Source organism: Periplaneta americana, chromosome 3, assembly GCF_040183065.1.
Source record: "Periplaneta americana isolate PAMFEO1 chromosome 3, P.americana_PAMFEO1_priV1, whole genome shotgun sequence".
Lineage (NCBI taxonomy): Eukaryota > Metazoa > Arthropoda > Insecta > Blattodea > Blattidae > Periplaneta > Periplaneta americana.
Genome location: NC_091119.1, coordinates 43,793,156 through 43,812,338, shown reverse-complemented (window position 1 = coordinate 43,812,338; position 19,183 = coordinate 43,793,156).

Sequence of the window (19,183 nt, the reverse complement as noted above, 5' to 3'; positions counted from 1 at the left end):
TAATCCACATTTATCCCACTGCCCCTTATCTTTACGGCGCACATTTCGAATAGATTTTTGTATTAGACTGCGACCGTTCTGTCTATGCACACGAAGTTCGTTATTGTGCGAGAGGCGTAGGAGTTTGCGCCTGGGCACAACTTTTCATCCACGCTACCTGTTTTAAGAAAATATCGCGTTTCTTTTTCTCTTCTGAACAAGTATTATAATATCAGGTGGTAACCACGTGCGCTTATAAGTTTGTTAATATTGCTTTGTGGATTTACGGTCTTACTACAGTAAAACTTTGCTAAAACGTACCCTCTATGAAAAGAAAACGTGCACAAACGAATAATAAATTTGGAAACGGAATGATTTCCTATGTAAAATACTACTTTAAAACGGAAAACTGCCTAACGCGAAAACGGGAACCTGACTAAAACGGATAATTTTAAGCCTAACTGTTGCTAAATTATTTCAAACCATTTTTAATTTTGCGATAATACTGTACGAAGCATGACATAATTTTTGTTGTGACTGTACATGCAATGATCTGAAAGACTTTCGCTATTCTTTGTCAGGCGTTTGGGGTGAAGCTTCTCTCACCATGTCACTATTCTGTGCTTATTGTCCAGGACCCGGGCAAGTTACTGACTTCCTGTACCGTTACTTCTTCCAACCCTCTTGCATTTTCTTTAATTTATTCTCAGTTTTGTGCTAACAAGCCAATATAGCCATAAAAGGACAGTGCGAGTGGAATAAAACTGTGAATAATTGTAGTGTAGTATCAATTTAGTTTCACATTTCCGTTTATTTATTCTGAGTTTTGTGTTAACATGCCAATACAGTGTGAAGTAACAGTGCGAATAAAGTAAAACTGTGTGATTTAATAAAAAAAGCCTAGATGACCAGTTCTATCATAGAAGAGTGGCTTCATAATTTTAATGGAGCAATGAAAAGTCAAGGTCATAAGGTCATACTGTTTTTAGACATTGCTACCTGGCATCCAAGGATTGATTTGTCTAATGTGAAGTTAATCTATTTTCCATCACACAACTCCAGTTACATAACCGATGGATCAGGGCGCAATTTGCACTCTGAATTGTTGCAGGACTCGAAGGAAATCCTACAATGTTTCCCTAAAAAAAAAAAAAAAAAAAAAAAAAAAAAAAAAAAAAAAAAAAAAAAAGTCGCTGCAATGCGGTTTAAAAGAAATGTAGTGGCCAATAAACTAGGCTGCACAGAGAGGGAGAAAGAGAGGTTGCAATTACGTAAGTTAATAATTATGAAAATAAAATTCGCTTTGAATGTATTGTACTATAGTAACTTTTATTTCAAATTATTTCTTCATTGTGTTCTTTCTACAGTAAGCATATTGCAGTAGTCTATTCTTAGTTTTGCCAAAACTCAACCCTTTGTAAAACGAAAACCTGTGAAAACGGAAAAAAAATTCTGGAACGATCGCATTTCGTTTTACGAAGGTTTTACTGTAATAAAAACTCGTATAGAAACGGTTAACTGTCTTATACTTACACAATGAATAGCTCGTTTATAAGTCGTGTGTAAGTTCCTTTTTGATAATCACTACATATTATTATGTCGTGTATAACAGTGCAACTGTTTCATAGCTACGTCATAGTTTCGCCAGTATTTCATTACGAAAGGCAATAAAATAACTGAGATTCTCTATTGCATCCGATAGTGCGCGCTAGTGTGCCGCGCTAAGTATCGATAGTACAACTGGGCCTGATCGATTACCACGCTATATTTTGTCAAAAGAATACAGTTACATCTTTATTATTCTAATTATTCTGTGCTCTTTGGTTTGTTCTTCTGTGGTTACAAGGCAACCATAATCATAAAATGACAATTGATACGAACAGCTGTTAGAGAGACGGCCATTTTGTCTCTAAATATAACGCTTAAACAAAGGGTATCGTGTATACAAAATGAGTAAAAAGTATGGAACAATGCTTGTAACTTTCTTATTTCTAATTTTATGAAGAAACTATTTATACAAAGTTGTAGGGTATCAAAGAAGGAATATTTTGAACATGCTTTCAAATACTATGCTTTTCATTTATAAAGGATGTGCCAATGAATTTGTTTTTTTTTAAATAGCACCATGTACTTATTTCTCCATTTTTGGATTCTACAGGTCTCAGTACGTACAGAATCATATTTTTTGTCATTTATAAACTATTATTTTGTAAAAATTACCTCTTTTGATGGCAATGTATGTGTATGTACTGAATAAAGAAAAATTTTAATGCTTCAATACATCAATTTGAGGAGGCTTTGGATTAAACAATTGCAGACAATAGCTAATAGAAACAAGTGAAAAAACTAATAAAAACAAATGAATAACGGTATTTATATTATTTAAATCTATAATTTAAAAAAGACACGTTGTAAGATATGCACCATTGAAATTTAACTGCAATAGTAATGCAAAACATGGATCTTAAAACAAGAAAACCCATTAAAACCAAAATTAGCATTGTTGTGTTGTATCACGTGTTGATTTCAGTTCACAAAAGGTGCTCAAAGTGACCTCCATTTACTGTCAAAAATGCATAAATCTGTCTTTGAAATTGTTTAATTTCTAACCATTGTTATGCATTTGTTCATAAAGTGCAAGGCGTGTTTCGGAAGCATCAGGAATCTTCAGTATGTTCGACTTCAAGAATGTTAAGTAAGGGATACTGGGACTAAGTTAAAATGTTCTTGATAATTTCCTTTAATTTTTAGAAGTTAAAAATTCATATCATGAAAAGTTTTCAGTGAGAAGCTGATTCCATGCACAGCTTTGTGTATTGCAATATGCTGAGTATTCTTGCAAAGTTTCAGGTAAATCGGAGTAAATGGAAGCCGCTAGAAACTTTATTATTGACCAAAAACGTAGTTTTGAGAAAACGCAACTTTTAGTGAGTGTGGCATTTTGAAAATGGTCGCCAGACCTTTAAAAGTAGTAGTCCTAGTGTCCCTTAAATCAGGGGTTCCCAATCGGGTGTGTCGCGAAATTTGGAATTGAAAAATAAATGTTATGCCATCCAGAAAGTCTCTTTACAACGCATTTTTTATTTACAACGAAGTCTTTGATATGGTACATTTTATTTTGAGACAGACTTTACCAATGAAATGTGAAGCCTGCAACAATGTCCAGTTCAATGTTTCTGCCTCGCGAAAATTCGAATGAAAGTGAACACCTGCAACAATGCTTAGTAATTCATTTACTCTTCCCACTGAGTAATAAGCAGATTTCAGAATCGTCAGAACTAGAGATGAGCTTAAACGATATTTTCAAGTATCTGTGACAACTGTGACTGTGACAATTAAATATCTGTGACTTTTATCTGTGATTTTGTCACACAGATATTTTATATCGATAAGTAAGCACAATATGCATGAATTATACCGATATTTTGTCACACCGATAAAAATTAACAGGAAATATTGAATGTGAATACGATTTCTCTATACACGCCACACATCAGTGATTTATATGGGAAAACCCAACAAATAAATTATGTACATGTACCATTAACAAATAAATACAAACTTAACTGAACAGTAACATGTCGAAAATTAACCTCATGTACCAAGATGTTCTATTGTAGATATTGAATCAGTTGATAATTATTAAATGTAGTTGGGTATGGAGAAATTGAGGTTATGTGATTATTCTAATCGTTTTAAAAATTGATCCTTTTTATTATATATAGGTAATATAATGGATAAATTATTTTAAGTCGTGCATTAACATTATAATATTGAGTCATAGAATAAAAATTAACGAAACATAAACATTCGGAAAAACATTGGAAAATAATTACAAAACAAAACAGTTGTTCAGACAGGATTTTACACAAAATAAAGTACTGGTGTTATTATATAAATCGTGTAAACACTACATCATTTATAGAAAGATGGTGAAACTAGCGCTGAAGTAGTTTCGGCGATTTCGGACGTGAAAATCGTTGAATTTATAAGGATTTTTTTTTTTTTGTGGAGAGTAGTTGATCGGGTTAAACTAACGCTGAGGTAGTTTAGGTGATTTCGGAAGTGAAAATCGTTGAATTTGATTTTTTGTGGAGATGCAGTTGATCGTATATCCAAGGCATAACAAACCTGTCACAGATTCGTATATGCAAGGTGTATATGCGGAGTACGAAGGGAACTACCTCAACGCTAGTTTAGTCGTTGATCGTATATGTCTAGGCATAATAAAAGCTTAAACCAACCAAACCTGACCTGTCACAGATTCGTATATGCAAGGTGTATAAGGGGAATACGAAGGAAACTACCTCAAGGTGAGTTTAGCGAAATAAGTTGCCCATCATATTAGCCAGTTTTGTCTCGTTCGGTTTTAATTGAGTGGAAAATACTTACAAATTAATATAAATTGACAGTAAGCTTAATATGAAAATGTGAAGATCTCGGGGAATACATAAAATGTTTATAAAACATATATACAGGCTAAAATATGAAAACAAAATTGTCAGATTCATGATTATATTATTATAATGCCGCTAATAACTTTGCAACACATCATCACTTTGAAAAAAATAATATTGAACAAAATATCACGAAAAAATAATCAAATACCACCGCCCCACTGCTGTTATTGTATCATGCGCATGCGCAAATCCACGACGTAGAGGAGAAAATATCAGTCACAGACGTTGCAACGGTGACAGAGTACTGAATACGGAGCAGATTTCGATAGCGATATTTTGTCACAGATATTTCGCGTCATCAGTCACAGGTTTATCTGTGACAAAAAATATCTGTGACAAAATATCGGTTTGTGAAATATCGGCCATCTCTAGTCAGAACATATTGGTCAGTATATAGTACTGTACGTGTGAGCGGGTGATAAAGCACTTTTAATAAAATAGACGCACTATTTAGATTTTATCATGGACAAATTTTGAATTCGAAAAAGACGATCTGAATCGAGTTCTGAGTTAGATGACAGCAGTGCTAATTAAAATAATGTCAGCGAAAATTCCCTTCAGGGTTTACAAAACCGTACTCTGTTTCGTAAATATAGTGATGAATACTTGCAATATGGTTTTACGTGGCATGGAGATGAATATAAACAATATCCCGAGTCTCTTATCTACGGAAATGTTTTGTCAAATCAGTCGATGGTGTCTAATAAACTAAAAATACATTTGGAACTGCCGTTTTCAAAGTCATTGTGAATCAGCATGTTCTACCATGAAAATAGTGAAATGTAAACAAAGGAACAGACTAATAAAAAATAAATAAATGTGTCGCGATATCGTGGACGTTCGATAAAGGTGTCCTCAGTCAAAAAAGGTTGGGAACCACTGCCTTCAATGACCAAAAGAAATATTCTGAAAAAATATCATCACTCGACACTCCAAGCAATGAACATCATGTTCCAAGATTAATAACGGAAGTAGAGATTCTGATAAATATCATATTCGATGCATCATTCACAATATTTATATAAGAAAGGAAGGTATAGTCCCAAAAACAATCAAGACCCTATACACAATTGAATCGCTAAATTCGAAAAGGGAACAAGTCACCTTCAGGTCTGCAAACAACGAAATATAAACAAATTGCATCGAAAATATTTTTATGCTCGACCATGCCGAAATGTAATAATTATACACCTGGTAGCAGACCTTTAATGCATGTCATTGAAGTACACCTACTCATTAAAGGTCAGATCTTTCAGCCAATGACGACTCAGGTTACAACTGTTCAGCCAATGACAAGTCAGCTTTCTACCGTTATAAAACCGCAAGTATCGATTATTCTCGGATATGCAATCGAAAGAGAATTAGCGAAAAGTCACGGAGGCTGGAAATCCAATACTGTCGCAGAAGGTTATGTTCTGCTACTATAATAATTAGCGTTAATTGTAAATAATATTCAAATAAATTCAATTTGTCATCTCGTTTTTCAATGTCTAATTTAATTTCAATGTTATCTCTGTAGGTTCTTATGGCCTAGCAAGGTCAATGTGCACATCTTTTCCTCGGAAAAAATCAATACTTTCGCGTCTGCGCACATCTCACAACATACGGGACATTGGCCAAGGTCAGATACAAAGAAAATTAATAATATCAAGCTAGAAATATGGTCGAGCATAAAAAGTCGTATGAAACTCGCCTATAATGGTAATTAAGAAGCTCGTATGAAAATTATGAAACTCGCTTGCGCTCGTTTCATAAATATCCATAGTCGCTTCTTAATTACCTTCATTGTAGGCTCGTTGCATAATGTACTACTATGAACCAATCATGACCACACAAGATAATTATGTAAAAAAATCGTATATTTCTCAATTAACCTGCCCTATAGAAACAATTTTTGTGTGTGTGGACTTGTTCCCCTTTCATATCTAACGAAATGTATTGTAAAAAATATTAAGTTATCTCCATTATTCAAATCAAAAGCTTTATTGTATACCGATTTATGAACAACAGTAGAGTTAGCACTTAAAAACACAGAAAGCTTTCGGTTAATACATAAACCAAAAAATGTTTGTGTGGGGACTCGTTCCCCTTTCATATCTAACGAAATATATTGTACAAATATTAAACGAAATGTATCGTTATCTCCATTATTCAATTCAAAACTTTATTGTATACCAATTTATGAACAATAGTAGAGTGTAGCACATAGAAACATGAAATCTGTCGGTTATTACATAAACCAAAAAATTTACTTTGGATTTTCTTATTAATTTTCTGTGTTGCTGTCAGTAGTGGGCCACTGCATAATCTCATTCCAGAATTCTTTCACTTCTTCAGGTATGTACTTCACCAGTTTCTTAATGTCCTCAATTTTGAGTTTGTTTATTGGACAATGTGTTGCATAGGCCTTTTCTATGGACAGATTGGGAACAACATTTTTCCTTGACAAGATCTCAAAAGGGTGAGAGATCAAACCATCAATGTTCTCATATGCCACAATTCTGCCAGAATATGAGCTCTCATACATACATGAAATAATGTGAAGTATTAAAATTTATCTTTTTATGGGTGGGGATGGTTCGTCCAATGGACTCTATTGAAAATGTATCATTCTTGAAGTATCGTGGCCACCAAACTTTGTAGTTGGTCGTGAAGTTCGAATCCGAGTAAGTGACTAAAATTTCCCAGAGCACTGGATTCAGCTATGAGCTTGGTGTAATCTATTGGTACGTACACTCTGTCTTCCCTTCGCAGCTTTCGCTTTATGACACCGAAATCCCTATCGCAGGGCAAGAAAGAGTGCCCACGTACTGGAAAACACTGAACTATTTTACGGAATCTTCCAATGGCAGCTAATGTTACTAAGAAACGAGCTACTGTGTGATTGCGATTTTGTCCTGGAGCACTGTCAGAAAATACAAATACAGTAGATATTTCACATTAATAGGGATATTACTTTGAATGTAGTCATTCAAGAGAGTGCAAACCTCATTGGGCCCTTTTCTTCCGAGACCCTCATAATACGTGTAGAATTGGTATTTTCCTGTTTTAAGATTTTTTTGTACCAAACACAAAACACCAGAGTTGTCTAAAGTAAAATATCTCTTGGACCGAAATGTGAGGCAACACCTTTCTTCGTTTTGCAAGATTTGAAGAAGTCCTATCTTCACCGTTTGACGCCTTTTTACTCATGATACATATCTTTCCCCAAGATGGCAGGAACAACAAACTTAAATTACTTATGAGAAGGGAACAAGACGTGGACTAAGCTCCTTTTCAAAGTAAACATGAAAACTAAAGTGTTGAAATCTAAAATAAGGAGAAGCGGGACCTATTTCCTTTTCATGCAGAATGAAAGAGCATACCTAAATTAGTATGGCTACAGTCGTAACTCATTTTTGCCAAAACTGTGACTTATTCCCTTTTCAAATTTAGTGATTCAATTAGATTCCAAGATTGTGGTAATAGTCTCAGGAAAATGTAATCTGTTAACAATATCTGTGTTCATTGTATTTCTGTAACTTCGAACAACATTTTAATTGTGGATTCCTTACTTTCTCTTTTCACATAAGTTTGTGCGAGATCGTGCGTATTTGCTTGTTTTCCGCACAGAACCAATACGCGGTAAGTGTGAAATACCACATTCAGTATTCCCAACGTAACACACATAACAATTTCCCTCTTCTTACCGCTTAAGCTCGACATTCATTTTACTGCTTTAGGCTTTTAACATATTATTTTTAGAGACGTTTAACATAGTAATAATTATAAATTGGAAACTTACCACTGAAATCTCACCTAAATTGCAATGTTAATTATTGTTTTTAAATATTTGCAAAAATTAAGTAAAGTCTACTACTCCACGAAACTTATTGCATTCCTGATACAAGTAACATTAAGGAAGCCGTGAAAAAATCAACGATATTCCAGATGCCGATGTTATTACTGCAATATGTTATATAAATAATATTGTTAAAATATTAAAATGAAAAATAAATCATTACATAACCTTACCGTTTGTTTTAAGTTCGCATTTATAGAGTGGGGGAAAAAAAAGACAGACGTATATCACGGCCTGCTAGAGTATACTAAACACAGAAAATATTTTACAGCAACAATGTTGAAGAAAGATATTTTGGTGTTCCGAAGTTGGCGTCATTAAACAGAAATCAACATGGAGATTTCATTGCAACTAATTAGAAATTCGTCTTTCAGGTATGTAATAAACGATCTTCGCACAAAATAAGGTACGATACACGAGCGGTATGTTTGTTTTCATGTTCTCGGAAATTAAAAAGGCTCAACTAAGTTTCGCTTTTTCATTCTTGTCCTCGAACATGAAAACGTCAACATACCGCTCTTGTAACGTATATTACTATTTCATTCACTTATCCTTAAAAAAAAAACAAAAACACAAAAAAAAACTAGATTTGTGACGAAAGTTATTAAAACAATGTAATAAATTGAACAACATGAGTGATCATTGTATCTTCGAAATGTAGTTTTCCGAAACATAATAAATTCAATGCCATGTATAACATAATAATTTAAAACCATTTGTAACCATGCGTTTTCCGGAATGTATGCTAATAAATTCAACACCACGGTATTCATTCTGTCTCCGAAACATAATAAATTTAACATGTCTGTAATCTTTAGTTCTCTGAAAAGTAATAAATTCAACATCTTGTGCAATCATTCTATTTCCGAAACGTAATCAATTTGATACATCCTAATCTTTTGTTCTGTGAAACGTAATAAATTCAACACCATGTCTAACCATTCTTTGTCCGAAACGTAGTAAATTTAACATCCACTATAAACAGCTTTCTCTGAAAAGGCCGACAATTATTTTAAAATTCTCTGATGCTTTCTTTGTCTTTGCTAATACGTTTATATTCTTAGCTTTCTCGAGAAATTCGAAGAGTTTCTGTAAGTTATTATAAGAGATTAATAAATTCAACTTCTGTGATCATTTGTTCTCTGAAATATCTGACGGAAGTTTAATTCTCCATTCCTTCCTTTGTTTTTCCTAATAAATTTCCATTTACTTACCCTTATCGAAATAGCTAAGTCAGTTTATGTAAGTTATTAAAACGAATAAATAAATTCAAAACCACCTAGCTATATCAGAACTAAATCTACAAAAATTGTCGTGCTATATTTCTACTGAAATATCCTGGCGTTCAACAACGATCTGATTCAATAATACAGAACTTAGTGAGAAAAGTGACAGACTGCAGCTCATTTTTCAATAAAAGAGGCATAAGTCGTATTCTAATTGGAGAATAACTCGATGATATGGGCTAGAACAGACTCTCACGAAATCTTTAAGAAAATTAGCTCAGCAGGCAGGTATATCCAAGACAACGTAGAAAGTGACGAAATTGTTATAACTGAGGCCTTGTAAGATAAAGTCGTTCATAAGTTGAATGAAATGGATCATGTGCATACGGTTTAATTCTAAGGATAGAGACGAAATTCAGCGTGTGTCTAGAAATCTTTTCAAAAGATGTGAAATGTGCATTAGAGAGAATGGTCGACAGTTCCAGATGTATTAATGCCTTTTTTAATTGGGTAGATAAACAAAAGAATCTAATAGAGAAAACATGTTTTCGCACATTTCAGGACGGTAGGGCCAGTTTTTATTTTGACTATTTTATCTATTTCTTTTTCTACCTATTACAATCCACAAAAAGCAGTATTCAGTAGGCCTATGTATAAAGTAGCTTTCGATTACAATTTGAAGTTATCTTAAAAGAAAACAAAAATTTTCGGATTCATAGGATCTCAACTCAAACGAACCAAAATATGAATCAATGATGTCAATTTAGAACAAGTTTCAAATTTTAATTACCTGAGGTGTAATATTACATATGATCAACCAAGCGATCAAGAAACTAAACTCTCCAGATTTCTACAGCTCCTGGGAACAATGAAACGAACTTTAATGAAAAGAGTCCGAAAGGAAACAATACTGAAATTGTATAAGACAATGGCAATATCATTGTTAACATATGGAGCCGAAAATTGGGTACTGTCCAAGCAACAACGTAGGAGAATAGAGGCGGCGGATATGAGATTATTAAGACCACTTGCTGGTTACAGATTGAAATATCAGAAGAGAAATAGTGAAATTCGTGAAGAGTTACAAATGCAAAGTCTTCTTGACTTCATAGACTCTTCTAGACAGCAGTGGTACCAACATCTCATGAGAATGGACATAAATCGCACTCCTGTTCAGATGTTCCTAAATCAGCCAGTTGGTAGAAGGGATCTTGGCGGCCCCAGAAAAAGATGGAGAGAACAGTTCTGATTTCCTACAAATGGAACAGTCCTAAAGGCCTAAACCATGATGATGATGATGATGATGATGATGATGATGATGATGATGATACCTATTTCAGCTTCCATTGGCTATTTAAAAGTGTAATGCCTTATTTTTTTTAACTTCGCTCTAAAATATGCCATTAGGAAAGTTCAGGAAAACAGACAGGGTTTGGAATTGAACGAGTTAGGCCTACATCAGCTTCTTGTATATGCGGATGACGTGAATATGTTAGGAGAAAATCCACAGACGATTAGGGAAAACACGGGAATTTTACTTGAAGCAAGTAAAGCGATAGGTTTGGAAGTAAATCCCGAAAAGACAAAGTATATGATTATGTCTCGTGACGAGAATATTGTACGAAGTGGAAATATAAAAATTCGAGATTTATCCTTGGAAGAGGTGGAAAAATTCAAGTATCTTGGAGCAACAGTAACAAATATAAATGATACTCTGGAGGAAATTAAACGCAGAATAAATATGGTAAATGCGTGTTATTATTCGGTTGAGAAGATTTTGTCATCTAGTCTGCTGTCAAAAAATTTGAAAGTTAGAATTTATAAAACAGTTATATTACCGGTTGTTCTGTATGGTTGTGAAACTTGGACTCTTACTTTGAGAGAGGAACAGAGATTAAGGTGATTGAGAATAAGGTTCTTAGGAAAATTTTTGGAGCTAAGACGGATGAAGTTACAGAAAAATGGAGAAAGTTACACAACGCAGAACTTCAAGCATTGCGTCTTCACCTGACATAATTAGGAACATTAAATCCAGACGTTTGAGATGGGCAGGGCATGTAGCACGTATGGGCGAATCCAGAAATGCATATAGAGTGTTAGTTGGGAGGCCGGAGGGAAAAAGATCTTTGGGGAGACCGAGACCTAAATGGGAGGATAATATTAAAATGGATTTGAGGAAGATGGGATATGATGTTAGAGAATGGATTAATTTTGCACAGGATAGGGACCGATGGCGGGCTTATGTGAGGGCGGCAATGAACCTTCGGGTTCCTTAAAAGCCATTTGTAAGTAAGTAATGCCTTATTTTGCCCTTTTTTTTGCATTTGTTTGATATTTTATGCTCTTATGTATAGGATTAAATAATCAGTAGAAGAGAAACAGTTGTACGAATTCCGAATATATTAAACAAATAAATAAAAACTATTTTTAATTTATAAATGAAGCGCTTACATGTCACAAAAATTAAACTATGTTTTTTTCATAATGGTAATTTCTATTGAGAATCTCACTCCACATAAATAAAATAAAATAATTTGTGGGATCATGCCTACAAACTAGTCCTAGGCCGATTAGTCGTCTGAGATGGTTGGTGGAACCAGAGCAGAGAGGGAAAAAGAAATTCTCTAACAGATAGAATCTATTGAAAGCGATTAGGGTTCACATCTGTGGAGTAACGGTTAGCGCGTCTGGCCGCAAAACCAAGTGGTCCGAATTCGAATCCCGGTCGGGGCAAGTTACCTGGTTGAGGTTTTTCCGGGGTTTTCCCTCAACCCAATGTGAGCAAATGCTGGGGAACTTTCGGTGCTGGACCCCGGACTCATTCCACCGGCATTATCACCTTCATTTCATTCAGACGCTAAATAACCTGAGATGTAAAATAACTTACTAAAAAAGAGCGATTAGCAGGATTGACACATTAGCCCATCCACAATAGCATGTTTTAAGTATGCTCCTTTCGGTGTAAGTAGAAAGATCTCTTCAATGATGCAAAACATTCTCTCTGGCAGGAGGCTATGGCAGTTGAGAACTTTAAGAAACATCTTGTTGTGGAATGTAACGAAGAAAAGCAACAGTAAGTTGACCTACTGAAATGTGATACACGGGTTTATTAAGGGGAGGCAGAGGTGAAATTTTCTAACAAAACTGAAGAAAAAATGAAAATTTGGTTTTTTCCATTTTTATTATCTTTATTTTCATATTCCGATGTTAGTTTTTGATTTTGTGCCCTTTAAAAGTATGAAATTAAAACCAAGATAATTGTATTACTATATTATTCCCATAATAAACTAATACTTATCATTATTTATATACCTTCTTTGAACATATAAATAAAAAGAAATATTGAAAATTTCTTACAATATGGTGCATGGAGCATTTTATATCAAACGATATAAAGTTTTATAAAATTATTAATATTTACAGAACTATCGTATTTAGAAAGTTGAAACTTAGTATGTTCATTACTAATAACATACTTAGTATCCATGATCAATTTCAAAGAAATCGGATAAATTTTTGTGGATTTTGAAATATTCACCTCTGCCTCCCCTTAAATAACTTATATTAAATTAATACAGTAATTTGATGATTTTACTATCTATTTTCGTAATTTTTAAATGTTTATTTTTATTAGTTTACTGCCTATTTCCTGAATGTTAAGTGCCTATTTGCCTGCTTATTTAGGCCAAAATAAATGCCTGAATTTTCGAGCTCTAATTGTAAGGTAAGCCAATAAATCATCTGTAATGTATAAGTAGCGAGATTTTATTGTCGTAAGCTGACTCATTGAATCACAATTAAGCGGGCTGTTGCTTTCCCATGTCACTTTTTGAACGATACAGTACTAAGTGAAACCTGTTTCCAAACGTACACTTGTTAGTTATGAGCTCACTAGAGGGAATCCTACCTGTTTAATCCCTTACTTCGGACCTTCACTTACGCGCAACAAATGTTTTACTACATGCAACTGTAATCCTCTTAACATACGAGAGTACAGAACACCCCTTGCTTCTAAATTCTCACTTGAGGACCTCCCCGTCCTCTATTGTATATTGTGTATGCCGGACTTTGCGTAGTCAACACGTAAATACTATTAATAGGCAAAAAATTCGTTCCGGCACTGAGAATCAAACCCAGACGATACGAAGGAAGAGAGTTCGACCGGCGCTGTGGATCGAATTCCGACATAGCTCAACCAACGCGCCAAGCTGAGGGTCCTGGGTTCAATTTCCAGAGTCGAAACGAATTTTTTTTTTTTTGCATTAATAGTATCGGTACCCCTTCTTCTACCTGTTCATTAGTAAGGTCTTGGAATAATTCTCAACTAAAACCCAGAAACAATTTTGTATTAGAAAAACCGTTTCTCAGATCATACTCAATCTCCTGTCTCATTTGCAAGTTCATGATACAACAATAGTACATTATGCAACGAACCTATAATGGTAGTAATTAAGACGCGAGTATGTTTATGAAACAAGCGCAAGCGAGTTTCATAATTTTCATAAGAGCATCTTAATTACCATTATTGGCAAGTTTCATACGACTTTTTATGCTCGACCATATTTCTAACTTGAAATTATTCATAAGTATTCATGTTATTCTTATCTGACTGGGGAGCGGAACTGACCTTGTGCAATATCTCGTAAATTGTGAGATGTGCGCAGACGCGAAAGTATTGATTTTTTCCGAGAAACAAATGTCATTGACCTTGATATAATCTAGAGAGTAAAATAAACATTAAACTTGATATAACCTTGAAATTGATTTAGACATTGAAAAACGAGATGACAAATTGAATTTATTTGAATATTATTTACAATTAACGCTAATTATTATAGTAACAGAACATAACCTTCTCCTATAGTATTGGATTTTCAGCCTCCGTGACGTTTCGCTAGTTGTCTTTCGATTGCATATTCGAGAATAATCGATACTTGCGCTTTCATATTGCTATAATGGTGTTTTCTGATTGGTGGAACACCTGAACTTTAATGAATAGGTTACTTTAATGAGGTCCATTAAAGGGCTGCTACCAGGTGAATAACTATATTTCGGCATGGTCGAGCATAAAATTATTTATTTATTTATTTATTTATTTATTTATTTATTTATTTATTTATTTATTTATTTATTTATTTATTTATTTATTTATTTATTTATTCATAATAACACAATAAAGAGTCTTCCAATAAGAGTGTCACATTTTTAAAATGAAATAAATTTTATAAATGAAAGAGGTTTATTTATTTAATTAATATTATTTTGAAGCATATTTAATGCCATTACTTATGGAATAATACGTCAGTTAAACGGCCGCCGCGGCTTCGTTGAGTTGCGCGTATAAGTGTCTTCCAGTTTTCACTAACAGATAAACATAAACCAGGCTCAGTTTCACGAATAACGCACGTGATATTGTGCCTTAGGTCGTTAACTGTTTCTGACTTGTTGGCATAAACCCATTACTTAACAAAACCCCATAAGAAGTAATCCAGCGGCGTTAAATCACATGCGTTCGGGTGGCAGTTAACATCACCACCACGCGAAATGATGAAGCCTCTGAACTTCTCCCTCAAAAGGTCTACTGTTTCGTGAGCAGTATGACACGTGGCGCTACCTTGCTGAAACGAGACGTTTCTGAGATCCATACCTTCCAATTGATGTCAGAAATAATCCCTTATCATAGCCCGGTATCTTACACACACCGTACACTTCACATAATGCACGGAATGCTTGGCGAATGGATGACTTTTTTATAATAAATTTTAATGATTTCTACGCCTTATGGAATGGTGTAACGTTCAATGATTATTTGTCAACAACAACTGTAATCACGGGAAAAATATGACTGCTATAGCTTTATAAACACGACAGCTGTTATATGTTAAAAGTATGACACTCTTATTTGAAGACTCGTTAGTATATTATGAAACAAATTTCTAAACAATTGATTTAATGGCGATCTTATTCATGTTAATTACGTAAGCATGTGCGGCTTACAGCTGTTTCGGTGCTACTTGACACCATCCTCATTGCCTTCCGTGTCTCGGCGCCGTCTCAACTTCGCTGCTGTTGTGTGGGTGCGTTCGTGTGATGAAGAGTTGAGTCAAATAGTGTGTGTGTTCTGAAATTTATCTGTGTGTTGAGAATTTGAACAACAGGTAGTGAAGTTGAGATGGCGCCGAAACACAGAAGGCTCTGAGGATGGTATCAAGTAGCACCGAAACAGCTGTAAGCCGCACATGCTTACGTAATTAACACGAGTAAGATCGCCATTTAATCAATTATTTATATTCAAGTGTTAAAAGTAGTGTACGAAAAATTCAACATGGATTATCAAGTTCATAAAGTTATACTTTAAGGCATGAGTCAATTCTTTAGGGAACGAGCGATGCGAGTTTCCAGTTTCGACGAATACAATAACTGCATAACATCATAAACGTTTTTCATACGTTATTCTTTGTACTACAGCACTAAATCGCTTCATAATGTTAACTTTGATGTTTTATTTGGCATGGTAATATTTTTTGCGACACTGATTTAATAATGTGAAAAATTATGCATGATTTTGACAAAGGATAAAGACTGTTTATAATGGTAATATAAAAAAAAACTGCCTGACAATTTTCGAATCCTAGCCCCATTATCTGCCTTGGATATAAAATAAAAATCCATTACTTTTAGTACTAAAAATACATTATGCCTATTTCATTTTCATCATTCTCAATAAATTGACTCGTAGGTGCTGAATATGAACAAAATACGATTAGTAGTTTAGCAGAAATTTCAGTAGCTAGCGAAAGAGAGACGGAATGCCCAATAACATAATATTATTATTTTTCGATATCAGTGTTGATAAAAAAACATGTGATTCCTCTGTATCCAACAACTTGTTTTTTAGCAATTAAGCAAAAATTTACATCTCACTAATAACCATTTGGCAGTAATTATTTTAAATATATCATTTAGTATAATTCTAAATATTAATGACTGTTTTAACCCTTAAATTCACAAAGTATCCTACAGGATACAACGGATTAATAGGATATATGTTATAATTTTAATAGAACGACAGAAAAAAATTGGTAGGAAAATTAAATTTAACCAAAATTTCACAATACTATAATAGGCTATTGTACAACATATAAAATAGGGACATTGCGATAGTGTGTTTTCTTTACAGTCCGACATGGTTTAAGTAATAATAATAATAATAATAATAATAATAATATTATTATTATTATTATTATTATTATTATTATTATTATTATTAAACTGCCCCCCATTGAGGGTAGCCCTTACGGACTCAGTATATCCTCAAAAAAATTATTATACATATGTAAACATAGATATTAAATTTTAAAGAGGGAAAACAAATAAAAGGGCGTAAAAATTACAGTTGCTATTAATGTGGCACCCTGTGATTAATTAGGATTTGGCAGGATTTTTTTATCACAATTATCACAATGTCATCCCTCAGAGATGTTGGCAGAGCAAACTACCGTCGAAATTCTTCGAAAAAACTGGTATAGTCCCTCGAGCACTTATGAGCAAGCCGAATACCTCAACGTGAATGAAACATAATGTGAGAAATGAAGTTTTGCCAATTTATAGGTTAAGTAAAATAAAAAAATCGCTTATTATTAGTGCGCGAGGAACAATTCCCAAATTTACATTGGAGATCCTCAGAAAATTAAAGGTTCCTGATAAGACTCTTCAGGCAGTTGCATCAACAATTTTAAAATCTTCACTGAACATCATCAATCACCATGGCTATTCATCTTTATAATATTCAATGTATATTATTTATTTTCAATAAATTTTTATCGTTTTGATAGCCATCACATCTTGTCGCAGAATATTCTTTTTTTTAAATTTCATTATGTATTTTTTAACATTAATTTACATTTTCTTTTTTGTTCATTTGAATTGATTAGGATGCCGATATTTTAAATCCAAGATTTGGACGGCTATCATTTCGATGATATTCTCTCTAAGTTTATGAATGATTAAAGAATATGTTTTTTTTTTATATTGTGAGTTATATGATTCTAGGGGACTCGTGTGTTTCCACGAAAGTCTCGAAATATATATATATATATATATATATATATATATATATATATATATATATATATATTTCCCCAGTATCACGATACTTCTTCTTTCATAATTCGTATAATGAAAAGCAAAATGAGTGCTACAGAGTTCGCATAAACTTTTATATTCGCCTTAAGCATTTCGAAAGAATTATTTCTGTATCATGTTGCAAATTACAGCTTACATTTAATTTTCTTGAACTATCATTTGAAAGACATACGCAAATAAAAAAGCTCACTGGCAACAAAATAAATAGATACGCTTTCGCTTGCTCACAACACATTCTGTATAATCTCAAAATCATTGACATCATTTATAAATAGATTATGTGATCAGTAGTGTCATTTAGCCAGACCGTTTATAACAACGAATAGCTTATGTGGAAATTCATCCGTTCACAACTAGGAAGATTTACGATTAATGGTCGTAAATTCTTTGACGAAGACGGGCCATCTACCTGTGTCATCATAAGGCCGTAACATCGCAACGAAAATAACAATTAACTTCTATTAAGAAATATTTTACCTTCCTTCAGACGTACACTGTTTTTATTTGGTAGCTCATTGTATGTAATACAAAAATATTATTGAGAAAATTTCTGACTTGATTTTAAATAAATGGGCAATCTGTATTATTTACTTAAAATAAAGAGACGTCAATTTTATTGTAGAGAAAAATTTTTATTTCATGTTCACCATTCCCGGATAAATTGACTCTTAGCTATTGAATGTAAATAAAACGCGCAAAAGTTTAGGAGAAGTCGCAGTACACAGAACAGACAGGTGATATGTCCAAAACCACTTTTTACAGTAAGAGGTATGCCGTATTTCATTGAATATCTAAAAGTCGAGTTTTCAGCATCATAATATTTTTTGTTATACTTAGAAAGTAGTATATAGTAGAAAATAAACAAAAATAATGGCTTTCCTATGTAGTAATTCGTTCTCCGAAATTTTGGATAATATAATACTTTATTCCTTTCTCTCGATTCGCTGAGAGTTTCTTTTAGTCACATATTTCGATATAAAACGAACAAAAGTTTATGTAAGTAAGAACTTAACATAAATCAACAGTGACAGTTATTTCATTTACGTCCTATATAATATTCGCTCTCCGAAACGTTGTACATATCTGAATTTACAGTCTTAACGGTCAATTTTCCCACATCCCTTCCAACAAAAAACACTGAAAACAAAAACCTTTTAGTCGATGTGAGTGTTTGAAACTAACCAAGAAGCAACAGATCTGTGACAGAAGTTTGTCGTGGCTTTCCTCCGCGTCATCACTCGGTAGTTGCACACGGTTGTCGACGCACACGTGACGCTGCCCGCATCGCGACGCCACCGACACTGAGAGCAGATCCGCACTGAGAACGGGTCCTCAGACACGGGGTGGAGCGCTTAGAGGGGGAAGGGCACTACCACGCATGTTTGCTTCCACGCTAACACAGTTCCCTCACCGGACCTTCCTGAAGCTGATGCGGATATTATTTGGACGAAACATGTTCCTCTCAAAAAGCTTAGCAATGCTTCGGACGAATTAGAAACTCTCGAAAACTTGCACGTATTTACAACTTTCTC